Source organism: Siniperca chuatsi, linkage group LG22, assembly GCF_020085105.1.
Source record: "Siniperca chuatsi isolate FFG_IHB_CAS linkage group LG22, ASM2008510v1, whole genome shotgun sequence".
Taxonomy (NCBI): Eukaryota; Metazoa; Chordata; class Actinopteri; order Centrarchiformes; family Sinipercidae; genus Siniperca; species Siniperca chuatsi.
In genome coordinates this window covers 10,951,204-10,973,825 of record NC_058063.1, presented here as the reverse complement: position 1 = coordinate 10,973,825, position 22,622 = coordinate 10,951,204, and the positions used below count along the sequence as shown (strand labels likewise).

Sequence of the window (22,622 nt, the reverse complement as noted above, 5' to 3'; positions counted from 1 at the left end):
TCAAAGGCTATAAGCAGAAAAACAGTTTCTCCTTGAGAAACAAGGCTGAGAAAATCTCAGCAATTACATCTTAGCCCCCATACTCCTTTTTTTTCTTACTGCTAAGTACCAAATGGTCCCATTTTTCTGTGCTCAATTAAAATATGTATTAATTGTGAAAAAGCCCCAGGGAGTCGAGTCATTCAGATAGTATTCATTAGCCATGGCTTACACTTTATAGCCGGTGAATGCAAAACAGCAAATGATTGAAACAAATTTGTTTCTGTTCTAAACAACAAAGGAATGCTCACCCCGAGCTCCCTGTTGTTTGTGCAATGGCCCTGCTGCCGAAAGTAAGGGCTGAGAGCTCCCATATAATGAACCTGGGAAGCTACACTTCGTGCAAAATCAATAGTGACGAGCTCCTTTAAAACTCTGAACTTTGAGCCTTTGATGCCCAAGAATACATTACCGCCGTTAACTAGGGCTCCCGTCCAGGCAATAAGCATGCAGCTCACTCTGCAGGCTCCATTTGCCCCCATCCCCACACAGACTTGCACCATTACTATTACAATTACAGTGTACACCATAGCTGTAGTCTACCAGTTGCTTTATTTATCACCCTTATCATTCCCACTCAGCAAATCAAATGTTACAGTTTTATTAAAGATCATCGATAAGTCTGTGGACTGGGCATGACAGTAGCTATGAAGTAAAAAGCTGCTGGGGAAGGTTTGTGTGTGTAATGCTCTATGCATTCTGAGCATCACTCACTCTGTAACCCCTTCAAACCATACCATGCATGCACACAACACACAAATCTTCACAAAGTCTTTTCATATAAACCAGCTTTGCACATACATGTTACGGTGATTACAATGGTGTTTGTGTTGGAAAATGCTGATTTTGAAATACCATGTGTGGATAAGAGTGTTTACAAAAATGTAGAGAGGAAGAAATGTTTTGCCTCTGAATGGTTTTGGCCCTGTGAACTCCACAAAAGCATCAAAGCAGGCATGAATTAAAATACATCCTGCCTTTTGCTGCTGTGCTCGTATTCACAGTCATACTGTGTTGTTTTGCCTGTCAAGTGTAGGTGAATTCAATGTTTGCTTTTATGGCATGTACAGTACAGGCAAATAAGTTGGATTCTCACCTCACTGTCCGCCATTAACTAATTGGCGGCATTGTGCGCATAGCGAGGACCAGAAAAAAAAGGTAAGAAGAAAAGTAAAGAGCGTGAGACTGAACCAAACTCTGAGTAAGACAAGCAGACAATGAGGAGACAATTCCCATGTGTCTCCTCTCACATTTTCCCTTTAATTTAGTGATGCAAAGCTTCAAATGGTGAAGTGAATCACTTTTTATAAAACAAAAGGAAGGTTATTTTTAGCAACAAAATGACGGAGACATCTGAAACTAGCATATGGATATTTGAAATAGCCCTTTCAATTAACAACGTGTGCGTGTGGCGGCACACCCACACTGTGGTAACATGCATAGTTTATAGCTCTATTTTATGGTTAGACATCTGTGTCTGTGCATTCATGCGGCAAAAGTGCATGTATCTGTGTAGGTTGCAACCCCCTATATGTTTAGACTGATGCATAAACGGTGCTTGTCCCCAGCAGTGATATGTGTGAGATTACGTCTGTGCTGCAGAGCCCTTAAGTGTAAGAGTATAATGCGTGTTGGATCTCATGTGGGAGGAAAGCTATTTATACAGATTATAACTGTGAATAAGGTGTAGAGGGGCATATGCTGTATGTAAAACTGAGTGAAATGACACCGTCTGGGAAAAAAAAAAAAACCCAGGGTTCATATGTAATTTTTTATTTAATTCCAAAAACTTTAAACAGGTGCTGCTTTTCAACTGTGAATATTTGCTGGTTTTCGTTAGTGTTCTGTGATAGGAATTTCTTTGGGTTTTGGACTGTTGGTCAGAAAAAAATCAAGCAATTTCGAATAGCTAAATGCCCATTTCCCTTTGGGGGAATTTGTTGGAGGCCTAAATGAGTTTGTGTGATTAAATAGCTGACAATTTTCACATTTTAGGGGACTTTCTGCAATTTCACAAAGTCTCACAAAGGCATGTTTGATTTTTAGATTGACTAGTAACTGTAGAGACAATCCTTTAACTTTATCCTGATATATATTTTGTATATCGTGTGATTAGGGACATTATTATCTTTGAATGTTGGAGGATAATGGCAGAAAAGTGCACCTCAGTAGGGAATGTGGTCCTGTAGAATGACATCATATTACCTGCATGTCACTCTATAACCGTGCAGAGAAATTCCTGGGTTTAATAACACCCACTACATGGCTGTCAATATCATCACAGGTCTACTGTCATGTGTTAAAGGCATCCTTTGGTAAAGCTGTCTGGATGTAGATAAAATGGTGCCTTATATGCCTTATGTTTTTCTTTCACAATCCCATTTGCACCACATTGTGCGCACACTATGTTATCCTATCAAAAATTTCTGAAAAAGTGGTGATAGCCAGTTGATGGTGATAGTCAGACCTCTACTCACGTTGCTCATGGGGATTTCATTTAACATAACTTACTTTTGCATTAGTAGCTGTAAAATTGATTTGGTTACCTTCATGTTAAAGTCCGCTTTGTGTCTTGCAGAAGCGTCCTTGACCAAGACAGTGAATCTTTCTCTTGCTCATTGTTAGTCTCTCTGAAGAGTCTCAGTATATTGCCACTAAGACTGAATGCCTTTCGGGGATTGCATTAAATCAAATATTATCATTAAGGTAAATTTAATTGTAACAGAAGATATTGAATTATTTAGTAGAACAAGTTTTGTTTTTGCATACCTCAGCTGAGCTATTAGAACTTTAATTTCCCTGTTACATTTGTTATTATACTGGACTGACTAAATAACTGAGAATGAATTGAGAATGTAATACGATGAAAAGTTATTATTGTCTGCAAACAAAGGTATGAACTTATCAGTTATTCTGATGATGAACAACGGAGGAATTTACCTAAACTGCAGTCTTTTATGCTTGATAGAAAGAATTAGGCCTCTCCTTTTCACATTTTCTCAAAACCGGTCACTGTGCCAGTATTGGTTACAGCCATACCTGTCATTTTGCTCATAGACAGTGACACTGAAAATTGGCAATTACAAAATGTCAGTAATCAGAGCAGAAATTATGTCTGTCACAGGCTTGCAAAATACAGATGGTTTTAGAGAAACATAGGGCTCCCTTGTGAGTGTGTTATTAAGTGTGGCCTTTTAAATCACATTTAAGCAAGCTTTTTACTGGACAGAGCTTAGACAGTACATTATTTTATTTTCCCATAAGGTTTCAGGTATACTTGGATTGATGAACATCTCACATTACATGTAATGGCACCTCACTATTTTCCTGTTTGTATACTTTCCATATATACATATACATCCTGTACATCCTATACATCACCTTCTCTGTATCTGCTCTGATGCAGACATGTCTACTTGAGGAAGTAGGACATATTCAGTGACTTGTTGATCTGTTAAAATCTACAGTATATCTCAGATTACAAATGATTGCATTCACAATGGAGTTTATGGTTCATCCAGAATGACTGTTTAAGTCCTTTACACATTAATGTTTCCAGCTGCTGTGGTATTTTAAGTCAATTTAGTCCATATTTGCTCAATACTACAGCACTACCTACCTACTACCTACTAATTATCCAAGAGAGGCTTTGCAAGTTTTAGTGTATAAACACTGAAAAAATAGCTTTAAATTTTAAAGGAATAGTTCTATATTTTGTGAAATACGCTTATTCGCTCTCTTGCCTTGAGTTAGATGAAAAGACTGATAAATCTCATGTCTTTGCATTAACAATAGGACTAGAGCCCCTTAGTCATTTAGCTTAGCTTAGCATAAAGACTGGAAGCTAGGAGAAACTTTTAGCCTGGCTCACCCTCTCTCTACAGCACCTACAGGTTTAATCCATACACAAACCAAAATGTCAAAATATAAAGTTGTGGATTTAAAGGGACTTTCAAGCTTTAACAATTTTTTAGTCTGCGCTGGTTGCCTGGCAACCTCACTCCAGCACTTGATTCCCTGTAAAACCACAACTTCTTTATTTTATATTTTGGTTTAGGTATGGATTAAATAAATAATATACAACATGTTAATTAGTAAGCTTTAGAGGTGCTGGTAGGTGTAGACAGAGCCAGGATAGCTGTTTCCCCCTGCTTCCAGTTTGCATGCTAAACTAGGCTAATATCCTGCTAGCTCTAGCTTCATATTTAATGCACACACGAGAGAGGTATAGACCTTCTTATCTAACTCTCGGAAAGAGAGTGCATAAGTGTATTTCCCAAAACGTCGATCTATTCCTTTAAGACACAGATTCATCTACAGACTTGACTTAAAGTCCCTGATGACTTTTGTGTTAACACTCCAGCTACAGAACACGCTGCTCTTTGTTCAACAGCAAACGCTTCTTTCCCTGGCAATGTGGGAAAAGCATGTTCTCCACCATGAAAAGGGCACTTAGTTTGGTTATGTTTGGTTTGTTAGAGGACACTGGCCCCCAGGAAAGAAATGCAATGTATTATAGAACTGTCTGTTGTGGTTCTTCAGATGTGAAGTAAATACTACACATATCCTCACCCTGCTCAAGACTTGATTGGTAGAGATACCAATGTCAATCTGGCCTTGGTTTTTCTAGTTCTAAGTAGCCACATCCTTGTTTTCTCAGGCCTGTTCCATTTTCATTAAATATAATCTTAAATGTATGTGGGGGCAATGTTCTGGTGAAAAACTCTGCAGTAAAATGTTCTAAATTACAATTCCCTTATACCACATGCTGAATCACTCCACCACTCCCCTTAACAGCACCTGGAAAAAACTCAACCAGACACAACACACGCGCACACACACACACACACACACACACACACACACACACACACCTCTTGACTGAAAAAAACAGCAGCAGCACAATCAGCAAAGCCATTTTTAATGAGCCTCTTTGCCTCTCCATCTATCAGAATGGAATTAGGACAGCACTCAGCGACTGAGGGGAGTGAAGCTGGGAGAATGGGGGCACATGGCAGAAGGAAAAAGTCTTCATTAAGGACAGTGAAGTGGAGGTAGGAGTAGAAAGAGAGGGAGAAAAAAAAGAGGAAGAGAGACTTAAGTGATCCAGAAATGCTTCTCCCCTCCCCTCTCTGCCACCTAATCAGGGAGACAAAGTTATGCCGGTCAGAGCGTTTGTTATTCCAGCTAATCCCTCATCACGGTATTTCATCAGGTTTGGCATTTGGCTATCCGCATTAATTAGATGTTCGAATGGACACGGCGTTAATAACTGACACACGGCAGATAATGAGAAATCGTCTGCACGGCCGTATCCTCTCACCATCACACTCCCTTTGTCAGCACTGATACCTCTGTGCTTGAAACACTGCGTCGTGTTTACCTGCACCGGATTTCATTTATTGATGATTCAGGCTGTTTTTAGTGCCAGTGGCGATAATGTACTGTCTGCACTTTGGGAGATAAGTGTGTTCTGGCATGATGGTTTGGACTTGTTCGGAATGTCTCTCCATCTGTCTCCTTCTCTATTTTTATCTCTGCTCTCCTTCCAAAATTTTTCTTCTGCTCTCTCCTTTTCTTTTATCCCACATTTCTACTTACTCCCCTCGCCATTCTCTCCCAGTCACTCTCTTTCTCTCACCTGTCTTGCTTCATTTTTTTATGGGCTTCCCAGAGGAGAGTAAGAAGCCCTATCTCTCTTTTGCACACTTTCCTCACTTTTAGACCGTCTCCTCCCTCCCCAACTCCTCTCCCTCCTTCCTTCCCGCCTTCATCCATATCAATACCAGGTGAATAGCCCTCTCCCTAATATTCATTCATACTGTTTCCCTTGGTCTTCTCAACTGCCTCTCCTTCTCTGGCTTTTTTTTCTGTCTCGCTGTACCACTTTCAGTTTACACTCCATGCTTTAATATTCCATCATCCATCCTCGCCCTGCCTCTCAACGCTTTGTCTCTCCCTCCCCGCCTTCCTTCCCTTCCTCCTTCACTTTCTCCTTCCTTCCAGTGATGTGATTTTCTCTTTAGTATTCTGTAAGTCATTGCCAAGTGTATGTTGATGCGCCTCACTCCGTCACAGGTCTCAGATCAGCTGCAATCATGGCAGGCATAATGTCCTTGACCTTACCATCTTCTCTGATGTAAATGCACGTTGCTCACTGTATCTGAAGCTAAAACAATTTCATGTTATTTGCTACTTTGTCCATTTCCTCATCCTTTAAGTGATTTATTTTGCTGTCGTTTCTTCACTCCATTGCTCTCCTTCCCCCTTTCTCACTCTGTGTTGCTCTCTTTAAAGCCTAATCCTTTATCAGACAAGGCATGTTGACTAGGAACACATTCTTATTTACAGGAGCAGCCTTGGAGAGTAGTTGCAGAGGAGAAAGGGTCATACTCATTCGCACCTTCTTGTCTGGGAGCTGCCCCGCGCTGTTTGCCACCGAGCAGCTTCATTGGAGTGGCCGGAGTGCCTTGCTAAAGGGCACTTAAGAAAAACTTGAAAGAGTTCTCGGGACATCCGGAGATTCTGTCCATTTTCTGCTTCTCGTTCTACTTTACTCTCCCACCTTTTCTTCAATCCTTCCCTCAACCAGTTCTTCTATTCCTCTATCCATCCGCTCTGTCGCCTTTACATTTACTTCTCCCTTTGCTTTTCCCATCTGTCCCTCGCTGTCACACATCAGGAGTGTGTCAGCAAGGACTCAGAATATGTCAGAGTGCCGTCTGAGGTTGTTTTTTTTTTTAACCCTCCTTCATCTGTGAAGGTTTCTTCCTGTCTCCTTCCTCCTCTTCCGCCCTCCCCGGCCATTGTAAACAACTGATTATTCCTTTGAGTTATTCCATCAGGTTTTTTTCTAGCCTAATGATTCTTGTCATGGCGCAGAGCTGAAAATTGAGGCACTCACAGATCCCCAGTGTAACAGAGCCTTTATCTTTCAACTTTCAAATCCCAGAAGCTCCTTAAGTCCTCTCTTTGGAGAGTCAGTACCAAAAGCCAAATCTCTCAGTCAATTTACCAGGCAGCCAAGTCGTCATTATTTTGTGCATACTCCCGTGATCTTACCATCATTAAAATCTGTCCCTTACATAACCCTCAAGGATGCAATATCTCTCGCTGAGAAGGACAGAATACACCGTGCGTGCATACACAAGCACTGACACTTGCGGCCTTATTTATTTATACGTATGTTTGCATATATGTATTTACTTTCCTCTCCATTTTGGAAAAAGCGATGATTCAAAAGGAACGAATGCTCAATAAGCACAAGCCATGAGTAAAATATTCAAATGGTGCCCTATTTACAAAGGCTGGAGAGTTTCTCTCCCACTGCCGTCACATGTTTGTTATGTGATATAAAAAGAGAGGCAGCGGCAACTCCAGAGACCTCATCCACAGATATTATGCACCAAGTGGAGTCTTTTTATAGCAAGTTTAAACACATTTGCTGTATTAAAACCTACTCAAAATGTAGGCAGTTGTCAAGTTTTGCACAAAAGATATGCCATCTCTTCATTTACAAAAAGGTGGAGGATGTTTCTGTGTTTGTGTTTTGGGTGAGGGATAGGATGTTTGGGGAGTACAGTAGAAGAGTGTGTACTTATGCAAAGTCCTGTGTGCTCCCACACCTGTGTGCAAATGAGTGTGTGTGTGTGTGTGTGTGTGTGTTGTCGGCTGAGCTGCCAGACGGCTGCTATCTTCGTGAGTCAGACGGGCAGAGAAGCTGGCGAGGCACGGCGATCGTTTGAAGTGCTATTCTCTCCCGAAAGTTCGATCCGCCCTGAGGAAATTTGTCATGTTGTTCCACCTTTCTGGCTCACGTATGGTGGGGGTGAGGGGAAGGGTATTTGTTCCTATTTGCTGTCGACATCTCAATACACACACTTGTGTGTAACAGACCGGTAAAGGTAACTAAGAAATTTGTTTGGCCTTGCAATCCTTTTATCTCCTCTTTCTTTCCCTGGTTTTGGACAGAAGTGAGCCAAGCAGTTGTTCTAATTCCAATTCTTGATAGGACATACTTCATCATCAATCCACCCACCCCTTGGCTATACACTGGATTGTTCTGCCTTTTGCCAAACCTCTGATTTTCTTTCTTTCAATCTTCATCTAAATCTGCCTATCATTGATTCTTGCGTTGTTCAAAATCTTTTCGCCAGATCCCCAGTCTCTTACTTCTGAAACCTTATATCTTCTTTGCACCTCCTGATCATCTCATACTCATTGCTACCCATTCTCCGTCCTGATTTTCCTCCCCCTCTATTTAGCAATCCCTACCCAAGGCTTACAGTATATGCTGGTGGAAGCTCTTGTCATTCCATCTGAATTGAATACCTTTTCTTCCATTGGTTAATTAAAGCCACTCTCTCTCACACATTATTAACATGACTCCTCTGAGATCCATTAAATCCCCTGGCCAGTAAGTAAAAACGAGGCCGAAAGGGGAAGATAGAAGGAGAGTGAAAGAGAGACATAGGTGGCAATAGAAAGAGAGAGGAAGAAGGAGAGAGAGAGCATATTGTGTAGAGACGGAGAGCCTCAAGAGTGATTCAGCCATTGTTACTCATCCCCTCCTTTTTGCAAGAGGGCTCATGTCATGAGTATTTTAAGTGCTCTCCATTCCGTTGTTCTCCTTTAATCCTGTTAGATAACTCTCTTCCTCCCTCCTCCTTCTTCGCCTTTCTTTCTATTTCTCTTCTTTCCTCCTCCGCTCCCCGCTGCCCACTCAGCAAACGACGAGTCTTATGCTCTCTGCCACAAAAAAGGCTAGAGTGTGCCTAAACAAGGTAGAAAAAGGAAAAGGGAGAGGAAGTGAGAGCAAGAGGGAGAGGGAGAACGCGGGAGGGAGAAGATGACAAAGATGTGGTGGTACGGGTAGGCGTTGGAGAAATCTGCTGGCCGGTGCGGGCTCATTTGTTATGAGGAGGGATGAGTGTGGACGAGAGCCAAGACAGTGGCGAGTGAGTTATGAAGTGAAGCCTGCACGCAGTTTGTAGTTAAGACGCACACAAAAAAGGGAACGGGATAGAGTTTGGGTTGATTTGAAATGCATGTGATACAGAAGGTATTGTAAAACTCAAATTTGAATATCTGAAAAAGCTGCCAAACACAGAGCGACATGTGAATGTGTGTTAATACTTTGAATTTTAGTCCACATTCTGTCAGTTGTCCAAACACACACTCATGGCTCATGCGCAAACACAACTTACAGAAAGAATGACATAAAAGTGCAATTTGTAATCTCAAAACAGAGCCTCCTTTTCCCCTTCCCTGCTTTTTATAGTGTCTGATGATAAGAGGTTGAATCACACTGGATTCACACTTGTATGCCAAACAATGCGTGATGCAACGTTTCAAACCTGCCTTGTAACCGCAATGCAAAACCAGCAACACTCCCTCAACCTCACTAGAGCCACTTTGACTTCACAAGAAATACATTTCCCACAAGTCCCCCAACCCATCATTTACATGAGGACAATTACAAATGAGGGAGTTGTAGAGCAGGAGCCTAGCATTGTAGTTCATTTGCCAAGACGAGGTAGCCACTTAGTGCAGGTGAGGTGAGGCAGCCACATTCCTGCAGTTTCTTACACGGAAAAAATGGGTCACAAGAGCGGCAGAAAAATTTCCTAGACCAATAGCACAGACTAGTGGTGAAGGATAAGAACTGCGTGAAAGCAGTTGTGAGAAATCTTAGGTCTGTGCTGTGGATTTGAGTCTGTTTGAGGATATTCAGTCAAATCCAACAACCCTAGTTTCAGCCATCACTGAAAGTGGATAACTCCCACTGATGCATGGTCATTGCATTTACGCAACAGCATCATTACCACTTAATTGAACAAGCCTAACCTCGTCATTCATACCACCTGATTTCACTCTTCCTCTCACTGCCAAAGAAATTAATTCAACACAAAGAGGAGGTGCAGTAGGTGGGACAGGCACTTGTGCCAAGATGAATTTGCATGACCCAAAAAAGCCCTGCCTTTCTTCCGACTCCATAAATCAAAGGGATAGAGAGAATCCCCCAACGCCTCCGTTCTTTGTCCTCAAAGGTGATAAATTGATCCCTGGTTGGCTAATAAGCAGAGGCACAGGGCGGCCCAAACTTCCCAAAGATTTATGCGCCGACAAGTGGATTTATAGAGCTATCTAGAGAACAAAATCTATTTACTTAATTCGTCCTCTAAGTACTCCTGAGATTTGAGATGGGAACTCCTTAGGGAGATCCCGGGGGTGTGAGCGTCGAAGACGTATTGTATCAGGACAACAGAAATAGAGAATCTGTCATGGAGGCGATTGTGATAGAATTACCTGGTTTTGATTTATGAACATGTGTGTCCAATTACAAAGAATATCAGTCCACATGAATATGCCCACTGCCTTTGGATGGGTCACAATTCAGTACAATTTTGAATAGATTTGGTTCCCTGACTTTGTCCCCCTTTCATTAAATCTGATCTAATAACAGAGCTGATTGCTGAAAATCAATATGATGGACACTTAGACATTCTTAGGTTTGTCTCACCAAATGAAGGGAGGCAAACATGTGGAAGGCAATCTCACAGCTTGCAGCCTTTGCCAGGCATAAGAGAAACCTTTTAAGGCAACTCAACCAGTCATCTTAATGACTTGAGGTGATACGGTGACAGGAAAAGCGGTCTTTTAAGAACATGATCAATGCTATCATCTTCGCCAAAGCTGACTGGAAAAAGGGACAGAATATAGTGGTGTCGAGTTTCCAAAGAGTGCCAAAGGCAGATGGAGCTACCCTCCTTTCCTTTCTCTTCCTCCCTCCTCTATCTAATTCTCCCACTTTAGCCTTAATGTGTTTTCCTTCTTCCCGTCCTTCCTCGCTGCATCTTCCTGTTTCATACTCAGTTTCATCATCTCATCTGATCTCTCACCCTTTACCCTCTTTGTCTCTTCATCACCTAACCTTTTTTTGTAAACTGTGCCTCCTCTCACTTTCTGTCTACCACGCACTCTCTCACTCCACTCACTGCACTGACAGCATGCTTATCCCTGTTGTGTTGATGAGATATATGAACGATTAACATTATGCATGCTGAGCAGATTATGATTTGGGGAGGAGCAGTTTCAGCATGATGGAAAGTTTTGAGCATGATAGAAAACTCTGCTGGTAAGAGGGCTTTGATTGCAGACAAGGGAAAGGTTATGTACAAAGATGAAGTCTGTACTCACCTATTATTCACCACCACCACAGCAGCAGCCTTCCACATTCTTCAATCTAAGAGAAAGATGGGCGAGAAAATTCAGTTTGCTTCAAAATTGTCAATAGTAGTTCTGTGCAGAGGACAAAACTTGACCGTGGATTAAAAAATTGGCTATTTATTAAAGGATTAGCAACTACATTAAAGGAGAGGAGGGACGCCAATGGCCAGTTTTAGCAATAAAGCACAAACACGTACCAATTTTTCACGCCAACTATGCACATAACTCATAAGTAAAAGTTGCTGCTTCATTAAGTGATTTTTAGAATTTGTATCTTTGAGTTTGGATGGGAACATTTCTCAGTGAGACAGCTCACATGGCAAATGTGATATCCCGTCAACATCAGCCTGACTATTGCAAACCTATGCAAATGTGTCTAAAATATCAAACCTCCTCCACCCAAAGTGAATCTTTTTTGGGTTGCATGACGCCACTTCTGAATAGACATATGATGTACTACATAACTAATTCCATCTACGTCTGACAGTGACGCTACCCTGTGCCACTGAGGCAGCTGTGGGTACAGAGAGAGAGGAGGAAGCGAAAGGCAGATCACTTCCCAAATGCTCATTTTTAGCTGGCTTGTTTGGGCACAGCGCACCAGAGCTGACGAGCTGAGCACAGAGTTTTTGACACAATGGTGTCAAACTCGGGACTGTGATGTTCAGCTCACACAAGTGAATAGCATCGCACCTGCTGGCAACATGCAGACACAGACACAAACAGACTGTTATTGCGTGGCAATTAGTGTGTTTGGGAGTGCTGCGAATCCTAATGACACATTTGCCTTACATTGTTTCATTAAAGAGGCTTTCAGGGAGATGGCATATGGAATCTGTTGGAACAACAATTTGGAAAACGCGGTGCAATTTAGTTATCAGTTTTGGAATGATATAGTTGTGTTATTTAATTTTGATTAACCATATTACTTCAGTAACTTGTAACTAGAACTAAGTTACTTGATACAAGTAGGAAGGTAAAGGCAGTCTAGCAGCTGATCCATACTTTGCTACTGCATAATGTTGCTGTCTTGAGTTTTGTTTCTCCTCTTCGATCCTGTTCTTAGAAATTATTTAAAAGATGTTTTCTATGCCATGCGGTGTCAGTGCTGAAATGAATTCCTTTTTAGTGTTTCAAACTGCTTTACTAAAATGGGTAGTAAAACTAACAAATATGCAAACTTTAATAAAGTAATGAGTAACGATTGGTGTTACAGCTGAACTAATCGATATTTTTATGTGAACAATGGGTCTAATTACTACAGTGTATGTGTACTGTGAAAGGTGTAGCTTGTAGTGATGAACCCAGTGTGAATTAGCACTTGACTCTGCCGTTTCCCTCAGCTGTACAGAGCATTCTAGCACCTTTCAGCTCATTGTTATGGTTACCTTGTTTCCAGCTGGAGTATAGGCAGCTGTTTTCGGTGAAAAAGCTTGGCTGAACCCACTGTATACTACCTGCACAGCACCAAACTGCAGACAGACAAAGTTAGCAACTAGCTGCTAAACACAGAGTGGAGCATTTAGCAGCTAAAGAGTTGGTGGAGGCCAAAACAGAACTAAAAGGACTGTGAATATTGGACTTGCATTCGCTGAGTGGCCAGAAACATGACTCTGAATCAATACTAATGTTTCCTTGTGTCTGCTGGATGTGTAAAGAGTTGCCTGTTTGATATGTGATCATATTTACATCATTTTCTCTACTGCTCCCAAGTAGCCAAAAAAAAAAAAAAAAAGTTAGGTTAGTCGGTAGTTGAAATATTTAATTGACCTTTATGGTTTTGTCATAAAGAATATTGGGTTCAACATGATGTGTGTAATCAACAACAATTATGTGATTGACATTCAAGTTAGGAAGTATATGCAATGGACCACTGAAGTGCTATTCAGTATTCAGTACCGGGCTCTATTTGTAACTGGACAGTATTTTACTTGACATTCCTAAAGCATCAAACTGCCACTTTTTGTCACAGGGTTGAAGTTGGTTTTACAGTGGTCTTGCAATAAACATTGAACTTACCCTCCATACCACAGTCCATTTCCTGTGCTGTTTATACAAGCACGATGGCGCCATAATTCCTATGCTTTGTCAGCAGCAAAGTGTGTTGTGTTGTAAATTACCCAATTACATTTATGACTGGGTGTGATCTTTCCAGCATTCAATCAGAGCACAAAAAAAACCAAAAGCAAATAAGGATTAGATTTTTTTCTAACTGCTCCCACTTGACTGGCGTTTTAGAAGTCGTGTATGGATAAGTAATATCTTCACCTCCACCTCAATATTCTGGTCGTTTTATGAGTCGAGCTGGCGTCTGTTGGTTACTGTTCAGGGGAAGGTCATAAACTGGCAATTTATGTCTGAAGTGCAGTCAGGAATGCTGATGCTACTCTCAGAGAAGCAGAGATACTGTCTGGTTTGACTCACATTTAATGGAAACTGTAAAGTCCACAACTGCGTGTACTAACTCATGCACTTTACAATATGTGCTCACACAGAGAAGGAGTTAACATAACTGGCAGACAGAAGATATATGGAATGGCATAATAAGATAGATAAGAGATAACTTTGCTCCTTGTGACACTAAAAAGCAGTTTTCACACTTTCAGCATCTTACATCACATTTCAAGTCTAATTTGAGGTCTAAGTGCACCAAGTGTGCCGCCAGCGCTGAAGTTAATCGTCATAGTGAGAAATGAGAACACTTCATTAGCTCTCATTCTTCCAGCAGTGTCTACACTTCTGGAAAATATTATTCAATACAAACACATGACTTGCAACACAATCTCACATGTGTAGTACAACAGTGTCCATAAACACAACACCAGCTAATATCATGTTACATTGAATACTGCACCACCTACTGTACTTTTTCACAGCAGTTATCTGGATTTTTAAGCCACCATTGTTAAGTTATGGGCATTTTAATTGCCATAGACAGGGGTCCATTAGCATAGCTTCTTGGGTGGCCATGGCCATGTTTCTCTAAATCATTAAGCTAATTATACAAGCTAATTAATCAGTATGCTTGGAATGGGCTGCGTGAGCAGACGCTGCTTTGTTGGCTTGCATAATGAAAGGAGTCCATTTTTAGATGGGGAAAATGAAGAAGGGGAGGGAGAAAGAAACTTTGATCTCGAAAGTAAACATGATTTTTGCATATCAAGTGCTTCGGCAAAGTAGAAAAAAAATGTGCAGTAGAATTACAGATGCAAAAAGTCAAGCTAGATTCACATTTGTAGTGCTTTGAAGATGCAGAATATTGCATGGGGATAGCCGATAGGAGAGGTAGTGTGTGCCACAGTGTCCAACATTCAATTATCAGTGTCATTGTCATGTAAGACAAACACAGGCAGAGATCTGCCAATCATCAGCGACACTGTGACGTTTGAGGATAGTCAAACAATTTCAACCTTGTGCTCTTCTTCCATTACTGAGACTAGCTTGGTTTTGGAAATTTATAAGGTAAACATGGGAATAATAATGTGTGGGTGTTTTTCAAAGCCTGTCTGTGTTTTCAAGAATGAGGAGGACCTCTATGTTCCTTGGACATCATTCAGGATCCTTTGCCACCCTATTATTTTCCAGTCATCAATCTGATCCCAGCAGCTGACAAAATCAATTAAGGTTCCATGTATGTGGACTGTATGGTTATCACTGGGCGTGTATGTGTATCAGTGTGTGTGTGTGCACGTGTACATCAGGCACATATTCATGCTTTCTTGCACACAACTAAGGGTGTATGAGAGTGAGTCACTGTCAGAAGTGATTACTTACAAGCAGACATAACCAAACATCCTGCTATCCTGTCTTCAGTATGTGGTGGAGACACTGTCAGCGTTCATGCAGGAGTCTATTTTTAGCAGCTCTCATTATGCACAACAGAAAATCACCTCTTCAAAGTACATGAAGCATGTTTACAAAACCTAATGGGACTATGCTGATAACGCAGCAATGCATATTGTAGTGGCTACAGTGTGTGTTGGTTTATGCTCGTCTTCATACATCTCAATATGTGATAATGTATGCAAACTTAGCACAGTACTGTACAGTGATGTAATTGTTGTGAATGGACAATGATACAATACACTAGAGCATGACGCATCCTGACCTCTCTCTCTCTCTCTCTTTCCCTCCAGGGAGATTCCGAGGAGTTTTCTTCTTTCATCACTCTGGTCCGAGGCAGCAATCGCAATTGGTTATTCCAAACGGGTAAGATCCACATTTTGTAATCCAGAAAAAAAGCCTTCCTTGAAATGGTATTATTTAATAAAGCACTCCATCTATGACAATCACCACTGGTCAAAATCCTGTTTTCAATGTTCAAATGTCAATGCACCTGCAAAAATCAACAAGATAATAATGTCAACCATAGAAATCAAATCCCGGGTCTAACAACAAAATGTTGTTAGTACAGATGAATGTATGGAAAGAATACATGTCTGCACATGATCTATTGTTCAGTCACAGTAAAGTGGTTTCTTGACTGCCTGACTTTTATTATTTGATATAAAATGATACTCGAGCTTGGCAAACAAGTTAAGTTTGATTTTTTTTTAACCAGGCTGGATGTTCTACAAATTGTAGAACAGTAAATGCCTTTTTCACTCGCTGTGTTTACAGTAATAATACAGTAGATTGTCTTGCTGTAATCACATTTCAAAAATATGACCAGCATTTCTCTCATTTACAGTTTTCTCAGACATTTACACACCTGTGCCGGTGATGCTGTTGTCTGGCTACTGTACTGGACTGATGCTTAATTGCTTGAAATACTGTATAGCTGGTATTGCTCAGTATAGCATAATGACACACATAAAGCATGCTAATGGTGCCCTCTGGAGTACAGGAATCTCTACTGCTGTTCTACTGTTTTTAGAGGAGATCTGTTTTCACTGATGATGATGCACCCATTCGCACTTCTTACAGCATTTAGATAGAGGACTGACCTGTGCTTTTAGCACATTGTGGAGGCCTAAGTACACATGCAAACACGCAGGCACTATAAAGAGGCTTCCTGAGAAATTTTTCTGAGAAAAATCAGAAATAAGTTAGTTATAGCAGGTGAGTCAATGAAAACACACTGAAACTCCAGAATCATATATCAAAACAATATTGTCACTAGAATGTAATAACACCATTTGCCTTGTACTGTATCGTCACATATAAAGAAGCACTCACATGGTCACATGAATACAAATGCTCAACTACACTGCAATAAGCCAACATGTCTCAAATTAAATAAATTACATAGTACTAACTCATCGTTATCATCATCATCATCCTCATCATAATGGTCCAGTTGTTCTAGTTGGGATAGTTCAAAGTGGTTCCCTGGGAACCAGCATGAAGTTAGCCTTTATCACAGTGCTGTTTTTCAGATCAATGAGTAGTGCTGTGGTTTTCCCCAAAGGACTTGCGGGTGCTGATGTAATTGGAGTGTATGTGTTACTATGAGTTGCTGTTCCCTGGGCAGAGGCCTGCATACACCAGAACATTCCTCTACGTGCTCATAGGATTTCCAACAAACTTATCAAATGCACCTGTAAGGAAAGTTTTGCAGTGTGCTATTTTAAAATCAAATTATAGCAGAGGTGTTCTAACCCAGTTTCTCATTATTGGGACATGGCCCCTCACTTATTTCTTATTCTTACCAGGAGCCTCAAATTTATTCCCAAATGTGTTAAATAGGTGAGTGTAAAATGCTATGAGGCAATGATGCTTTTCACTCATATGATGCCCTCTGTCCCTCGTGGCAATTACTGTGAACATTTGCGAATATTTGTTGGAGGCTCAGGTGGCAAAGTGATTTAAATTAAAGATGACAGCGACAAATATAGCTTTAGTGGAAAGGCAAGACAAAAACAGTTAAGTACAGACAAGTGAGCTAGACTAACTTTGTGCCTGAAGTATTGTAAATGACAGTGGCAAAATTGTCACTTTCGCAGAAACTGTTGGAGGCCATTTGAATGTCCTGCTCAAGAACCATTAAGGCATTAAATTTTAATTGAATCTGCTGTTTCTTCTCAGAGAGAAAGTCTTAAAAGACACTTGTTAAATTATGTTGTAGTGCATTTTACAGAGGACAGTGGGTACGTCAGTGCCCTACACCTGTCAGATGGAGTTGTGTTATATAAAGCAGAACTCGCAGCAGTAGCAGGTGACCTGGTTTAGAATAGCAATGAGTCCAACAGCCAAAGAAAACTTTGCTAAAACCGTTACAATAAATGAGAAGTGACCTGTTAACAGTGAAAAATGCTGTCTTTTTACAGAAAAGACCATTTATAATTGGGAAAAAGATCAAACCACAGTCCATTAACGCTGTGTTGAATGATGGTTTTTAAATGTTGAGAAAGCTCTATATTGCATAAAGTATACTTTTTAAAATCAACCCCAGGGATAAATTTCCATTTAATCTCTCTTCTGTCTTCTGATTAAGGCACAGATGTTGCCAGGTATGAGTTCTCTTGAAGTAGGTTAGGGGGTTAATTATGGTGTTCAGGGATACTTCAACAGGTATGGCCATCCATGGGGTTAAGAGTAGGCCTTCCATTAGGATGTATGACCTAACTGACTACTAGTCCATCCTGCTACGTCGAAGGGTCAGGGTATCTGATATGATTGTGTTTCCATACTTTTTAAATTTGATATATTGTAGTATTATGGCTAGCAAAAAGTATGTGTGTGTGTGTGTGTGTGTGTGTGTGCGCGCGCGCGCATGCATGTGTTGTGGGCCTACCCCGGCTGCGATGATTTATTATACCGCTCGAAGGGACTTGTACTTTCATGAGGTCACATGAGTAACATGGCAGTCAGGCCCTGCTGGCAATAGAGAGGCAAGCCAAAACAACTCAAACAGATTCCTGTTTGCACATATTCAGGTACACAGCTAAGTATATATTCATTGTACACACAAGCACACACCTACTCACACACAAACAAAATCAAATACTGTAATCCAGATTTAATACTGCTTTATCACCTGCACAGGAGGCAAATGTTATGCAAATGCACATAAGCTATTCCAGAGGCACGTCAGATTTAGGCCCGTCTTTAATATGTCTTTTGAGAGGTTAATTCTGTGCAAATACAGCCTCATGAGTTGAAAAACTTTAAGGATATTTTTCTAATAACACTAAGGGGATGACACCGAGATGCACAGTGAAGTCTTTTAGATTGACCCTGGATGATTATTTTGCGCTAGGATTTTACCTAAGGGTATCACCACAATATTTTGTTTTTTTTATTGCAAACACGAGTTTGTACTAGTGAAAAAAAATATAATAGTTATGGTCATTTGCATGTTCAGACTTAGTGAATTCATATAGCTAAAGAAGGTATACCCTGCCTATCACTGACACATCTTTAGAACTACAGTCAAATTTGCCAAATGACAGTAGTATGAAAATGGAGTGAGGCTTCTTATAGTCACCCTCAGGACTGGGTAAAACAAATAAACATGCAAGCTGATTGCTAGAATAGACAAAATGAACATATCAAAACTGAAATATTTGTTTGTGCTTCCCATAAGTATCCTTTCGCCTGCTCTCTGCAACAGTAAATAAATGAGTGCATTGTTGAAAATAGTCCATGAAAAACATGCTTATATTAGAAATACACTTCATCCACTGATTTCTTTTGCTTTCAAATGATGGACTAAGCCTCTCAGGCAAGCAGTGTGTGGATGCTTGTTGATTTTGTTGCAGCTATCGACAGAATAGTAGAAACTCATTTGGCTATAATTCAGCTGTATTCTTAACATATGTATTTTAACCAAGCTTTGGATAATATTTTCTGTTCAATTGTTTGAGATGAAAACCTTATCCCACTGATGTTTTCCCATCTTCTAGGTGGGGGCAAAGGGGGCATTTCAGTGGTGTGTCGGTGAGGTAAAACTGCAGCATCGGGAGCATGTTGGCACCTGCATGAACCCAACAGAGAAGCCTCATTTCATGGTGAGTTGGACAAGTATTCTTTCAAATTCAACAAACCACCCAGTCCACGGGGCAGCTGTTTTCCTCAAACAAGGTTTTCCATATTAAACTTAACATTTGTTCTAGCTAATTTAGTTATGACTTTATCTTATTAATTCTTGAGAAAAAAGAGCTTAATTGCAAAATAAGCTGCAGCATTTCTCTCTTCATTTTAAGCTTTTAATATGAGAAAAGCGGCTTTCAGAACAAACTGGAACAGCATTTTCATTCAAAAACCACAGAACGGTGTAGGATAGCCTTTTAAAAAACCAAAAAACAACAAAGTCTTTTTAAATTGAGATGTAGCTTTAGATTTTGTGAATGGTATAAAAAGAACATTTTAATTTTGTGGATGATAAACACGTATTTACCAGCCAGTTTATATAAAAAAATGGAATAATGATATTGTCAGAACTGAAAATCCCTCTATTTTTACAATTTTGATATAATGTTTGAAAACAAAGCCTAGCTCACAAATTACATTAAAAGACACTACTAGGTGTTTTGTAGTGTCTTTCAATGTGTCGGGGTTGTTTTATGATTACTTTTTAATTCATCAATTTAATTAATTTGACTGGAGGAGGTGGTAAACATGGACCTAGATTTTGACTACCATAATTTGCACAATTACTTACCTGTAATTAAAACCTGTAAATTATTTAAAACAATAACAGTGTTCTGGATCTTTTCTTAAAACACCACACCTTCAACTCCTATTGGAAGTTTCAATGTAAGTGAAAAGTCTAGAGTTTAAACTGCTTTTGTCTATGTGGGTATAAAGAGTTAGCCTTTTGGGACTAAGATAAAAAAAATAGAATTCCTGTTGTATTTAAAGAGTTATGAGACTCTGCGGGACAAACAGCTAATTATGGTGTGAAATTGGACCAAGTAAAATGAAACATATTTCACTATTTGAAGCAGATGACAAGAAAGTACAAAGTTGTATGTCATCAGCATAGTTGGTTAAGTCAGTGTTGTAATGAGCATGGAAATACTAAGGGGAGGCCTAACAGAAAAGCTCTGTTTACCACATTTAATATTAACTCTGTCCTTAATAAACATAGAAAAATGACACCCACTCACTGTCAACTTTAATTTCTTACTGTGTTACTGAGGGATGACTGAATTCGTAATTGGTTGGAATTCACAGACAAAACATAGTTAATATTGATAAGGAGAACTTTATCACATAAAAAAGCTTATATTCATCAATTAACATAATCTGTTCATAGCATTTTACATTTGCACTTCAGTGACTGGCTTGAAGGGAGCACCATCATTAGCAAGAATGTGGTGAATCAAAAAACTTTTCTTGTCTTCTTGTGTCCATTAACACTCCTCTGCTTTGGAAAATATTTTTAACCATATTCTGAAGCATTTACATTTCATGTGAAGCATGCTCCTGAGGAAGGAGAAAATACATTTGTAATGAAACAACACAAACAAAGATAGACCAAAAAAAAGGACATGGAAAGAAAAAAGAAGAAATGGCTAATCAAGAACAAAACACACAAACAAGACAAACTCTCCTGAGAGTTCAGACTGGATTAGGATGGGGTACTGTGGATAGAGTAAGAGGGTATATCAGGACAAATTTATACAGGGACAGACACAAGACACATAATACACTCACTGACAGTGCGGCTTAATGCCCATATTTGAGTAAATAATCACTATAAAGTAGTGCTCACATTATTGTTGTTAGCATTATTGAAATCATACAGTTATCATCTCTGTAATTTAGTTTTACTGCCAGATGAATACACTAGATAGTTGGAAATGTAGACATATGGATTAGATTAAGGCATTAAAAACATTATAAAATATGTAAAGTTTAAAAATAGGCATTGGCGCAGGAGCCACATGCATCATTTTAAGCAGACAGAATGTGATCATGGGACACATTCATAGAATTGTTTCCCAGATTTAACTAAGGTCTGAAATACTAAAACCTGTTCTCAGAAGAGAAAATCCCTGCCCTGGGCCTGTGCGATGATGTAGCTGAGAAAATACATTCAGCGGGGTATAAATATTGCACAGTGAGTACACGGAGGGCTTTTTGGCCGATGAATTATTACAAAGTCCAGTGGCTTTATGCCAGCCTCAGAGTATATCTCGCTCAGCTTCACCTTGCAATAAGCTGTGGCTGGGGAATTGTGGTTATAGGCATGCCACAAATAACTACAGACGATACCAGGAATCCATCACGCTCATCCCACATGTTGTGTGCTTACACTTGAGTGCACTCAACAACAACCGGTTAGCAAAAAAATAAATAAAACACACGGCACAGGAGTAAGAATTGCCTGTGAGGCCTGAGTCAGGGCAAGAAAGCCCTCTCATTTCCTTCATGAACACATGCAGTACAGCATGTTTTCTGTGTGTGGAAGTGCTGGTCAGGAGGCAGGACTGAGAGGAAAAATGTTTACCCCAATATTCACCTGCAGAGATATCCGTGCCAACTCCTCGTGCTCACTTTCAGAAGAGCAAATCTGGATGAATGATGAGGAGTCTATTCGCTCAACATCAGCAGAACAAGGTTGTGAAATGAGTCCATCTTCTGCTAAATCACTATTCATTCGCACGAGATAATCATGTAAGATCAGCAGAGCATGAAGTTAATGGTTCAAAAATCTGATTGTACCAATACAATGAGAACAATAATAAGATCAAAATAAGCATCTAAATGGGAAAGGATGTTTGCTCGACGCACTGTATTGTCGAACCAAAGAAATGTTGGGACAGGTTGTGTCTTTTGGTGATTAGCAAAAAAGCATAATCCCCAGACTGCTGACATATTTCTTTTGAAAACTGCCGTCTGGAAAAGACAGACATGCTCTGGAAAATGGATCAAATCTGTTTCATGTCAGATAGCAGCTAGGGGTTTCCCAGGGTGAATCTCTACTAAATCACAAACAGACAGGATTAGAGATTGAAGTACTGGCCATAGTAAAAAAGGACAATATTAAATGATAAGTGACAACTTGTGTTAACCTCCAAATTACTTACTCAAATACAGTACATACTTCTACACTGTGTGCTCTGTGAATCAGCAGGGTTGTTCAGTGGATGTGTTGCGGGTACAAATTTCTAACCTTCCCTAATTTGTCGTAATAAAAGTGCTAATTCTTTAACATTAAATTGCTATTGTGATCATGAGGAAACAAGCATAGAAAATTAATTTGATTTCCTCCGCTAAGGAGGAATAATTTTGCAGCTGAGCCAAGACACTGTGTGTTTAATGAAATGCACGGGTTTATCTCAAGGCACTATGGATGAGGTATTTAAGTCTGATGCATATTTCATGACCGTTAACTGCAAACGGGCTGCTCATTAGTCACGTGACAGGTAATGGTTCTGATGCATTTTGAAATGCATTATAAA

General features: G+C 40.0%; 1 long non-coding RNA gene across 2 annotated transcripts in view; it reads left to right on the top strand.

Annotated features, from left to right (window-relative positions):
* LOC122870044 overlaps nucleotides 1-19,139 on the top strand; it is a 156,137-nt gene extending 136,998 nt beyond the window's left edge. The window contains exons 5-6 of one of the 2 annotated variants that reach the window (XR_006376485.1): nucleotides 15,405-15,477; nucleotides 19,116-19,139. This is a non-coding gene — a long non-coding RNA (uncharacterized LOC122870044). The remainder of the gene's footprint in view (nucleotides 1-15,404; nucleotides 15,478-19,115) is intronic. The other variant, XR_006376486.1, reaches the window with a different exon arrangement.
* Nucleotides 19,140-22,622: the final 3,483 nt, after the last annotated feature.